Raw genomic sequence first — 11,328 nt, 5'->3', positions numbered from 1 at the left:
GAGGTTGGGGGTGTCAGGGAAGGCTCCTCTGGGGAAGTGACACCAGGAGGCCAGAGGATGCAAAGGGATGCCTAGGGCAACAGGAGAAAAGCGTTCTAGGCTGAGGGAGCACGTGGGAAGCTTTGAGGCATGAATGGGCTTGGTGCAGTCATGTCACGCAGAGATGGCCCTTGGGGCCAGCCAGGCCTTGTTAGTGAGAGCTGCTCCAGATTATGACCAAAAAATGGCAGGGAGGAGGCATTGAAGCAGCACTGGCTAATAGAAATATAATGTGAGCCATGTATGTGATTTAAAATTTTCTAGTAGCCACATGAAAAAAAGTAAAAACAAACAGGTGGAATCAATTTTAATAATATATTTTATTTAGTCTAATATAACCCAAATACTATCATTTTTATATATAACCAGTATAAAGAAAGCTATTACTGAGGTATTTTTGCATTCTTTTTTTGTGTGCGTGTCATGCGTTTGAAATCTGGTGTGTCATTTCACACTCCCAGCACATCTCAGTCTGGACCGGCCGCATTTCTAGTGCTCTGCGGCCACATGTGGCTTGGGGCTCCCACACTGGACAGTGTAGGCCTGGAGATTGTTACTCAAGGAAGACTTGGGAAACTTTTCTGCTAAATTAGGTTGTTAGTATAGGACTGTACTGTCCAGAAACTTCTCTCATTCTTCTTAAGCCTGCCCCACAGAGGCATAGTGCCACTGTTTCTAATTAGCCTTGTAGCATTCGGCATCTAAAGTGACAGCTATTATAGGCCTGAAATGAGAGCCCAGAATCAGTGATAGGAAAATGAGACTGTTGCCTGGGTATGAGCGGTTTCCTTCCCTTGCCAAAAAAAAAAAAAAAAAACACCAAAAAAAAAAACAAACACCAAAAAAAAACCACCCCAAAAAAACAAAAAACAAAACAAAACCCCCTGAAACATTTCCTCTAATGTGCAGGCCTCTACTTTGCTCCAATTACTTGAGAGCGGCTCCCGCCTGGTTGTCCATTCCAGTCTCCCAGGTTCTCCCAGGGGAGGCGCTGCGGCTGCTGAGAGAGTGTTAAGATCAAACTTCATTTATCTCATTTGAGTGTACTATTTTCCCTTTTCCTCCAGTCTTCCAGGATGCTCGGAGTGTTTTTCTTAGATTAGGAGACTTCATTCTTGTCAGAGAGTGGTGTATCGGGAGGGAAAGCGATAGTGCATCAGAGCACGGATGCCTCAGTTAGATGGTGGCAGTTAGGGCCACTGTTAGGTATGGAGTGGAGATCTTCACCCCTTGTCAGGCCTGGCCTTGGGGATGCTGTTTATGATGCACAGGACAGCACGGCACCCATTTCTCAGATTATGATCTGTGTGCCTTCCTTCCCTCCCTCTCTCTTTCTCCGCCCTTCTCTTAATTAGTGTTTACTTATACATACTTTATATACATTCGTTCTTGTTGGGCGGGGGAGTGCAGTCAAGGCTGAATTCACCTTGAACATACCCCTCCCTTGATCCGAAAAGCCCCCAAATGGATAGATTGCTTCTGTATGTATTTTTATTTATTTTATTTTTTTTTAAAGATTTTATTTATTTATTTGACAGAGATAGCGAGAGAGGGAACACAAGCAGGGGAAGTGCGAGAGGGAGAAGCAGGCTTCCCGTGGAGCAGGGAGCCTGATGCGGGGCTTGAATCCCAGGACCCTGGGATCATGACCTGAGCTGAAGGCGGACGTTTAACCACTGAGCCACCCAGGCGCCCCTTTGTATGTATTTTTAAAGATTCATGGAACACATTAAGTGAAAAATCGAAGGTTGGATGAAGTCAGTTTTGCACATGTAGTTTATCTATGTGTGTTTGTGCTGCTGCTTGCAGGTACAGTGACTTCATACAAAGTTGACAGCCATGAATTATGTTTGGATTTGAAATGTGTGTATTTATGGGGTAGGTGTCATACTTTGCATTTCTATATTGTTTTAATTTTTTTTTTTTAAAGATTTTATTGATTTATTTGAGACAGAGAGAATGAGAGAGAGAGAGAGAGTCCATGAGAGGGGGGAGGGTCAGAGGGAGAAGCAGACTCCCTGCTGAGCAGGGAGTCCGATGCGGGGCTCGATCCCGGGACTCCCGGATCATGACCTGAGCCGAAGGCAGTTGCTTAACCAACTGAGCCACCCAGGCGCCCTATATTGTTTTAATTTTTTAAAAGATTTATTTATTTGAGAGAGAGAGAGAGCATGAGTGGGAGGGGCAGAGGGAGAGGGAAAGAGATTCTCAAGGAGATTCTGTATTGAGCGTAGAGACCAACTCAGAGCCCGATCTCACAAGCCTGATATCATGACCTGAGCTGAAACCAAGAGTATGCTTAACCCACTGTGCCACCAAGGTGCCCCGTTTTAATTTTTCATAATAAGCATGCTGTTGTTTTCTTTTATTTTTTAAGTTAATATAATTTATTTGAAGGCAATATTTTATAGCATAAATGGGACTTTTTTTTTAAGATCTTATTTATTTATTTGACAGACACAGCGAGAGAGGGAACACAAGCAGGGGGAGTGGGAGAGGGAGAAGCAGGCTTCCTGCGGAGCAGGGAGCCCGATGTGGGGCTCAATCCCAGGACCCTGGGATCATGACCTGAGCCGAAGTCAGACACTTAACGACAGAGCCACCCAGGCGCCCTGGGACATTTTTAAATGGGACATTTTTAAAAACTTTTTATTATGGAAAGTATCAAACATAAATAAAAGTAGAGCAGTATAATGAACCATCCCATACTTGTTACCCAGTTTTAAGAAGGATTAGCACATGTCAGGTTGTCTTTCGTGTCTAGACCCTACATTTTTGGGGGGGCAGTATTGGAAGCAAATCAGAGACATCGTGTCATTTCATTTGTAAAACACTTCTGTGTACATGTCTGATAGGGAAATTAAGAAAAAAAATGTGTCCACTATGCAGATAATGGAAATTTAAAAAATAAAACCTTTGTTTTGTAATCTTACTCTTCAAACACAACTTACAGTTTCTCTCTGGTTCATTTATTTCTTTGTCCCTTTACATAGTAATTTTTATAGGGATTTTAATAATATGAGTAATATGAATATAACTTCATTTTCTTTTTTTAACTCAACATATGCAGTGTGAATAATTTTTCATATTCTTGTATACTCTTCATAATCAATAATCCATCTCTCCATTGTGGCATAGTATTGTACTCATCTGACATTGTAATTTTTAAAAAAGCAGTTGTTTACAAAGGAGATTTTTGTGTATGTGTGTGAAATGATTACAAGTTTAGTTAACTTTCATCACCTCAAACAGATACAAAAAGAAAAAGAGAAAATGTGTTTTTCTCTTTGTGTGAGAACTTTTAGGAATTATTCTCTTAGTAACTTTCAAATAGATCATTGTTCACTGTGGTCACCATATTGTACATTACATCCCTAATCCTTATTTATTTTATAGACTTTTATAACTGCTGACTTTTAAAAAGCAGAATCTTAACTGTGAAAGTTCTCTTCTAGCTGGGCTCCTACATTTTGTATTTAAAGACCACTGAAGGGACGCCTGGGTGGCTCAGTCGGTTAAGCGGCTGCCTTCGGTCCGGGTCATGATCCCAGGGTCCTGGGATCGAGTCCCACATTGGGCTCCTTGCTCAGCAGGGAGCCTGCTTCTCCCTCTCTCTCCCTCTGCTTGTGCTCTCTCTGTCAAATAAAATAAAAATCTTAAAAAAAAAAAAAGACCACTGAAAAGAAGGTTTGTTCATTGAAAGCCTTCCCCTGCCGTGTTTATAAACATGGCTTTGATCCTGTGCCACCAGGGAGAGGTGGTGTGGTTGCTGAGGTTCCCTGAGGGCACAGAGAATGGATGAGCTGTTAAGGGGGCTCTGGTCTAGGAATCTAGGAATCTAGGAATTGCTTTCATGGGTGATGAGGACTTTCCTTCTCATCGGGGTTGAGGAGCTCTAATGACAAGGCAGTAGTAACTCACATGGACTGATAGTTTATTCTGAAGACCTAACTTTCCCAGATCTGTGTTTATTCGCACTGAATCACTTTAAAAATTAAAAAAATATGCTGCAGCTTGACAGACAGTGAGATTTACCAAGATAGATGAGGCCTTTTGTATCCTGTGTTAAAAGGAACTTCAGTTGGTTCAAGAGAGACTTTGTCTCTAATGTACCTTAGTCAATGGATGACTGTGATGAATGGCCAGTTCTGAAAAGTGTATGCCTATGCACTTTTTTTTTCTTGTAAATAAAGAAAAATGTCTATTCCTGCATGGGCTTTGGCTTTTGGCTTGAATCAAGAGAAATAAGGATGATCATGATTGACAAATCTGTCATGTACTGAAATGACGATGTGCGTGCCTGATCCCTCTTTCCTCTGGTAGGAGAGGAGCTGTTCCTCTCCTGTCTAAGGGCGGACTCTCCGTCCATGCTTTGGAGCCCATGTTTCCTGCCTTCTCAGGAATCCTTTCTGATTTTCCTGCTGCCTCTCTGTTCTCTGCTTTGCAAGGTCATCTTCATCTGTTTGACTGTTAGCTGAGTTTCCTGCCATTCCATCTTCTTCTGTGACCGCATTCTCATCCATACCTCCTCTTTATGCGTAACCACCAAGTGCAGGCGACGCATAGATTTGAATCCCCAGCCTAGATCTCTCCTCTGAGCTCCATGCCCACATATTTGACTATTTTCTTGCTTTCTGCTTGTGGCTATGTCAGAAACATGTCCAAATCTAAGCTTGTTGCCTCTTTCCCAGACTCGACCCTCTTCCATTGCTCCGTATCTCAATATGTAGATACACTCTTTGTCCAGTGAAGTTAGAAACTCAGGAGTCATCTTTGATACCTCTACTCCTCTTGCCTCTTTGCTTATCTGTTTTTAGGTTTTCCTGGTTTTTACCTTTGCAAGTTTGCCCTCCTCTTTCATCCCCACCTCTACCATCCTGGTCTTTTCCTTTGGCCTCCTTTCTGCTCTGCCTGTATCTGACCTTACTTCCCTCCAGTCTTTTCCACATTGGAGATAGGATGATTTTTGAAACCGCAAAGCTGATCTTGTCACACCTGGATTAAAAACCCTTAAGTACCATGCTGCTGCTCTTAGGATGGAGAGGAACTTTTCAACATGGTGGGCCCATAAGTCACTGCAATGTATAGCCACCGCCTGGGTCTTCTACCGCATTTGGATCACACTGCATTCCAGCCCCACTTATCTCTGTTCAGTTTCTTGAAAGTGCATTTGTGCCACAAGGCCTTTGCACATGGTATTTCCTCTGCCTGGATTGGTGTTCTTCTGCACTCCACCCCACCCTTCAACTTCAGAGCACAGTTGAGTTGTCAGTTCCTCAGGAAATTTTCCCTGATGCATTGATGAGGCCAGCTATCCAGTGCTCATGAGACCATAGATATCTTGCATAAAATCTGTTAATACAGTTGCGGTTTTACATTTCTTTGTGTGATTATTTACTTCTGTTTCTCTCAAGTGACTTGTGAGGTTCCTCAATGCAGAGACTTAGTCTATTTTCATTCTTCATTATAACCCAGCCTCTCGCCCAGTGTCAGACACATAGATAATAGAACATGCTTCTTGAATGAATGAACAAGAAAGAAAGAGAGAAAATAAAAGTTTACAAACTGGCTTTGTAAAATGAAGCCATTTTCATTTTTAGCGGAGTTAATGTAACCCCTGTAGACCAAAACTTTGATTTAGAGACCATTGAGGGACGCCCAGCAGCAGCAGACAGAAACGGCTTCAAGGCCAAAGTAGACTCTTTGCACCCTGTGTTCTACGAAGACCCTGCCAAATCATCAGTGATGGGGGCTGACGGGGGGTGGGGTGAAGCCAAGTCAACATTGGTACCCCAACAAGAATTCCAATGTTTTTAATCTGATGGTAGCTTGCTAGAAAAGACTTTCTCTTGTTAGGCTCTGGCTAAGTTTGGAAGCCAAAGAGACATCGTAACAGTAAATCCTGGAAGCCTCTGGCTTCCTTTACTGCAAAGGGAACGTGAAAGAGTGTTCTCTTTAAACCTGGGGTACACTCCAGCCTGTGTGTGTCTGAGTTACAGGGAGCCGGGGAATGGAAAGGAGACTGTTTACTCTCTGCTCTTCTGGAATTTCCTCCGGTTCCGTTCCTCTGTGCACCAGTGTTTCACAGCTATGTGTAGAATGAACACTGACCTGTTAATGAATGCCCTGCTTATTTTCACTTTCTTTTGATGGGCCTATGGGATTGAGGGCAGAGGGAGGCAGGAAGAAGGTTTGTTTGTTCCACTGAGCAGCTCCGTTAAGGCCAAATCAATCACATCTTCCTCAGGCTTCCAAGACGCTTGACCTGAGAGTACTTAGTCTTTCTTAAAAGTATCTTACTTTTGTGTCCTATTTTATTTCTCTCAAATTTCCAGGTGAATCTTTACATTTGTATTCTGAGTGAGGAAGAAAAAAAAATAAGCTCTTTCCCTTTTTTTTTTTTTAAGTAGGCTCCACACCCAGCACGGAGCCCAGCGTGGCGCTCGATCTCACAACCCTGAGATCCACACCTGAGCTGAAATCAAGAGTTGGACGCTTAACTGACTGAGCCACCCAGGCACCCCAGGATCTTTCCTTTTAAAAGATATGTGTGTACACGCACATACCTTCTTGTGGTGTGTGAGCAGGAGGGGCAGAGATGATAGAAATTCTAAAGTAGAACATTCTTTCACACATTGCAGTGAAACTGTCCAGGCAGTTCTGGATTTCATAACTGAATCCCATTAATAGTGGCACAGTTTGGCAGTTCTGGTTTACATAATATTCTCTTTTGTTGGAATAAGAAGGCAACTTCCGTGCCCTATTTATCTATACTTATTAGTACCATATGCAAAAAACATATTAAAAAGTCCAGTCAAGAAAGGGAAAAAGTAACTCTTAGAAAAATATTGCTCATCTTTATTGCACATAACCGCTCTTCCCAATAGGAAATTATTAACCTGAAGCCACTTGCAAATCTGAGGCTTTGAAGTAAGAAAAAATGAGAGTATGAGTTATTCCTGAAGCAGCTTGATTGTAGATTCCCTTTTTGTATTTTAAACTGTATATGTAATGCTGAATTCTTATAAGTTCCTTAGTTGGTTTCAGTCACTGTTTGTGCCTTAGGTATACTGGCTTGGAAAAAAAATATTATAGGAAGTGTCATGCATACACGAAAGGGGAAAGAATAGTGCACGAACCCCTGTGTGTCTGTCATGCAGCTCCGTAGCCGTCCACGAATGGCCATTCTTGTTTCATCTTTCTTCTTCTTCTTTTTTTTTTTTAAAGATTTTATTTACTTATTTATTTGAGAGAGCGAGAATGAGAGATAGAGAGCACGAGAGGGAAGAGGGTCAGAGGGAGAAGCAGACTCCCCGCTGAGCAGGGAGCCCGATGTGGGACTCGATCCCGGGACTCCAGGATCACGACCTGAGCCGAAGGCAGTCGCTTAACCAACTGAGCCACCCAGGCGCCCCTCATCTTTCTTCTTATCCCACCCCCTACTGGGTTAGTTTTTATTTTTTTATTTTTTTATTTTTTGAGAGAGCGTGCATGTGCCTGCAAGCTGGGGCGGGGCAGAGGGAGAGGGAGAGAGAATCTCAAGCCGACTCCCTGCTGAGAGCAGAGCCTGACCCGGGGCTCCATCTCATCACCCTGAGATCATGACCTGAGCTGAAATCAAGAATCAGATGCTTAACAGACTGAGCCCCCCGGGTTCTTTTTACCTAAAGCCCAGGTGTATTTCATCCACAGAGATTTTAGTAGGGAGCTCTAAAAGATAAGTGCGCCCATAACCATACTGCCAATTTCATACCTAAAAAGCATAATGGTAGTTATTTAAGTATCATCAACTAGCCTGGTTTTACATTTCCCCAGTTGTCTTAAAGTTTCTACCATTGGTTTGTTCGGTTTGTTCGAATCAGGATACAAACGACATTAATATGTCTCTTCAATCTTTTAACCAATACTTTCTCTTTCCTCTTTTTACCCCCTGCTGTTTATTTGCAGAAACTGGACAGTTTGTCCTGTAGTTTCCCACCTTTTGGGTCTTGCTGTTTGTGTCCCTGAAGTGTGTTTTAACATGTTCCTCTGTCCCTCTGTGTCTCCTATAAACTCAGAGGTAGATCAAGAGGCTTGATCTGATCAGGTTCTTTGTTTTCCTTCTTGACGAGGTGGTGTGTGCCTCCACTAGGAGGCACCTAAATGTCTGCTCGTCTCTCTTGCTATGCCAGCTTTTGAAGGGTTCTCCTGGCACAGTCCTTGAGATTTTCCAAATTCTTTTCCCCTAGCTTCTAATATTCAGCTCTACCGCTGTCTCTTGACCTTCATGACGTAGCATTACAAAGTATGGCTAACCAGATAGTACTGAGAACAGAACAGAAGGGCACAATCCCATAACCTAAGACGTACATTTGCTGAGTGCTGAAGTTAGCATGAGCTCAGGCCTTTGGCTTTCTCAGAGAACCGAAGCCTCTTGCCAGCGGAATATTTTCATTATATATGTTCCATTTGCTGGTAATTGAATCAGACTTCCTCCAGCCATGCTCTTAAATTGGCGCTTTCTGCAGCACCTGCCTATCATTTGCCCAAAGCTTTGATTCCAAGAGACTGGTGGGCCCATGTGCTTGGGGAGTCATGGGTCTTTCCCAACACATGCTAGGGAGGAGGCCAAGGTAGAGTCTTCCTTAAGCACTGTGTTCCTGGAAGATGTTGCCATCGTCTTAGCCCAAGCCACCAGCTGCTCCTGCCTGGAATATTGCACTGACTTCCTACCGGGTCTCATCTGCCTCAGCCCTTGCTCCTCCTGCAGCCAGAGTGATTGCACTACAGCGCCCCTCATGGCCCTTCCTTGCTCACAGTCCCCTAATGGCTCCCAGTCTCATGCAGAGGAAACTCCAGAGACCTTGCGGGAGATCCAAGGCTTTCCTTGTGGGCTCTGGGGACCTACCTATTGCCCTCATCTCCTGCTCCTGTCTTCCCTCATCCACTCGAGCCACGCCAGCCTCCCTGCCATTCCTCAGACAGGCTAGGCCTGCTCCCACGTGGGGCCTCTGTGCTTTCTTTTCTTTCCGCCTTGAATATTCTTCCCCCAGAACCTAACCGGCTTCCCCTGCCCCCTCCTTCTTTCAGTCTCTGCTCAGTTGTCACCTCCCCAGCGAGCCTTTCTTACTACCACAAATCCTCCTCCCGCCTCCAGCACTCACCCTCTGCTTTCCTCGGTTCATTTGTTTCTCCTGCCCTTGCCACCTTCTAACAGATGATGCAATTGTCTTAAAAAAAACTGCTTATTGTCTGTTTCCCCCACCTAGAATAGAAACACCCAGGCACACGATTTTTGTCTGTTTGGTTGCTGTTAAATCTCAGTGACTCAACTAGTAGGTGCTCACTACACAAACGTGGATGGCATGACCGTGGCGGAGGTGGGGGGTAATGAAGCTGAGAGTAACTGGTGCGGCTTCCTCGGCGCAATCTGATTCTGGTTATGGCAGTCGACTTACTGTGCCTTTTTTTTCAGCAGTTTCTTGGTGTTTGAGCAACGCCTCAAAAGGCAGTAGGAAGACATGGTGCAAGAGAAAGGCCCTTTGTAGAGTTGTCAGCGTGGCTGTAGTGAAACCCGAGGGCCCCAGAGGCGAAGTGGCTCAGGCTGCTATTTATAGCTAAGCTTCCAGTGTATGTTTTCCAGCCACACTTACTCCTTTCAGCCTCCCCTGTATGCTCAAGTCTGTCACTCAGCTAATGGTTTCTTTAGTCCCATTATGCATTGTAGGGCTCCCCTGGCTCAGGTAATTTTTTCAAAGAGAATAATGGGGTGTTCTGTTCTCAGAGGTTTAATTTTTTAATAGCCTTGCCAATTTAAAAAAGCCCTTTTCCAACTTTTTATTATGAAATTTTCAAACAGACAAGAGAATGGAAAGAGGAATACAGTGAACACCCACATGCCCTCTACCTAGACCCAACACTTGTTATCATTTTGCTGCATTTGTTTTATCTGTGTGAGACTGTGGGCATGTGCATTTTTTCCCTGAACCATTTGAAGGTAAATTGCAGATAACTTGACACTTCCTTCCTAAAAATTTCAGCTTATTCTCCTATAAAACTGTTTAGGGATTGTGGATATCATCATAAGCTTCTTGCATCTCCCAAGAATAAGAACATTCATATGTAAAACCATAGGTTCTGATTGAATCTAAGAAAATTAATAGTCATTTCAGACATCATTTAATATCTAGTCTGGATGTAAATTTCTCCACTTGCCCCAAGAATATATTTTTTTAAGATTTTATTTATTTGAGAGAGAGGGAGAGTGTTGGGGGAGGGGCAGAGGGAGAGGGAGAAAGGCTTAAGCAGACTCTGTGCTTAGCGTGAAGCCCAACACTGGGCTCCATCTCCTGACCCTGAGATCATGACCCAAGCTGAAACTTAAGAGTTGGACACTCAACCGACTGTGCACTCAGGCACCCCACCCCAAGAATATTTTTTTCAAACTAATGTTTAGTAAAACACTGCATGGCATTTGGTGGTTATGTTTGTTCAAATCTAGAAGAGTCACCTTCTTGCTCCGCTTTTTTAAGAAAAGAAATGTATTTAATGACATTGTCTTTTTGAAGAGCCCAGGATAGTTACTGTATAGATGTCCCGTATTCTGGATTTGTCTGATTGCTTCCTCATGGTATCGTTGAATTTGTTTCTCTGTCCCCTTATTTCATGTAAATCGGGAAGAAGATTTAGCGGCTTAATTGGATTCAGGCTCAATGCTTTTAGCAAGAAGACTTTAAAAGTGATGTTGTGTACTTCATGCTGCATCACATAAGGAAGTGTGTGTGTGTCAGGTTGTCTTGCTCTTAGGAATACTTCATTTGACCACTTGGTTATGATGGTGATGGTCAGAGGTCTCTCTGACTCTCTCTTTTTTTAGCAGATAGAACAATGGAGGAATTATGGTCTCAAAAATTTTGTTTAAAGAGGAAAGATGTCTCCCCTCTCTGGCTTTTTTTGTAGGTAAAATATATCTCAATGTATTGCAAGGTAACTTCTGAGCCTATAAGTATATAATGACTCTATTGGACATGATTAATGGGTAGAGAGAAGAACTAAGTTAGAACCTTGAGATGAGACCATGTAGAGAAAAATTCAAGTTATGCCTATGGCTTCTGTCAGAGGACCACAGCAGTGTGACCGTCAGGAGTTTGAAATAAACAACAAGGGGCCTGGGACTCCCCTACCTTCCTCTTGAACATTATCTTCTCTCCAGAAAGTAGGGAAAGCCATGCCCACACTCCATTTGTAAAATAATGGCCTTTGAGACACCAAGAAAGGAATCAAGGAATCCTTCTGGAATGCTCATCCCAG

The 11,328-nt window shown here is 43.3% G+C and overlaps 1 protein-coding gene across 3 annotated transcripts in view; it reads left to right on the top strand.

The window, feature by feature from the left end:
• Positions 1-11,328, top strand: part of WWP2 (WW domain containing E3 ubiquitin protein ligase 2) — a 138,044-nt gene that overhangs the window by 47,322 nt on the left and 79,394 nt on the right. The window lies entirely within an intron of this gene.

This window comes from Callorhinus ursinus, unplaced genomic scaffold (genome assembly GCF_003265705.2).
Source record: "Callorhinus ursinus isolate GAN/ISIS: 27379988/994484 unplaced genomic scaffold, GSC_fseal_2.0 scaffold37, whole genome shotgun sequence".
NCBI classification, from domain to species: domain Eukaryota; kingdom Metazoa; phylum Chordata; class Mammalia; order Carnivora; family Otariidae; genus Callorhinus; species Callorhinus ursinus.
The sequence above is the reverse complement of the archived record's forward strand: the minus strand, read 5'-3'. Positions and strand labels throughout refer to the sequence as shown.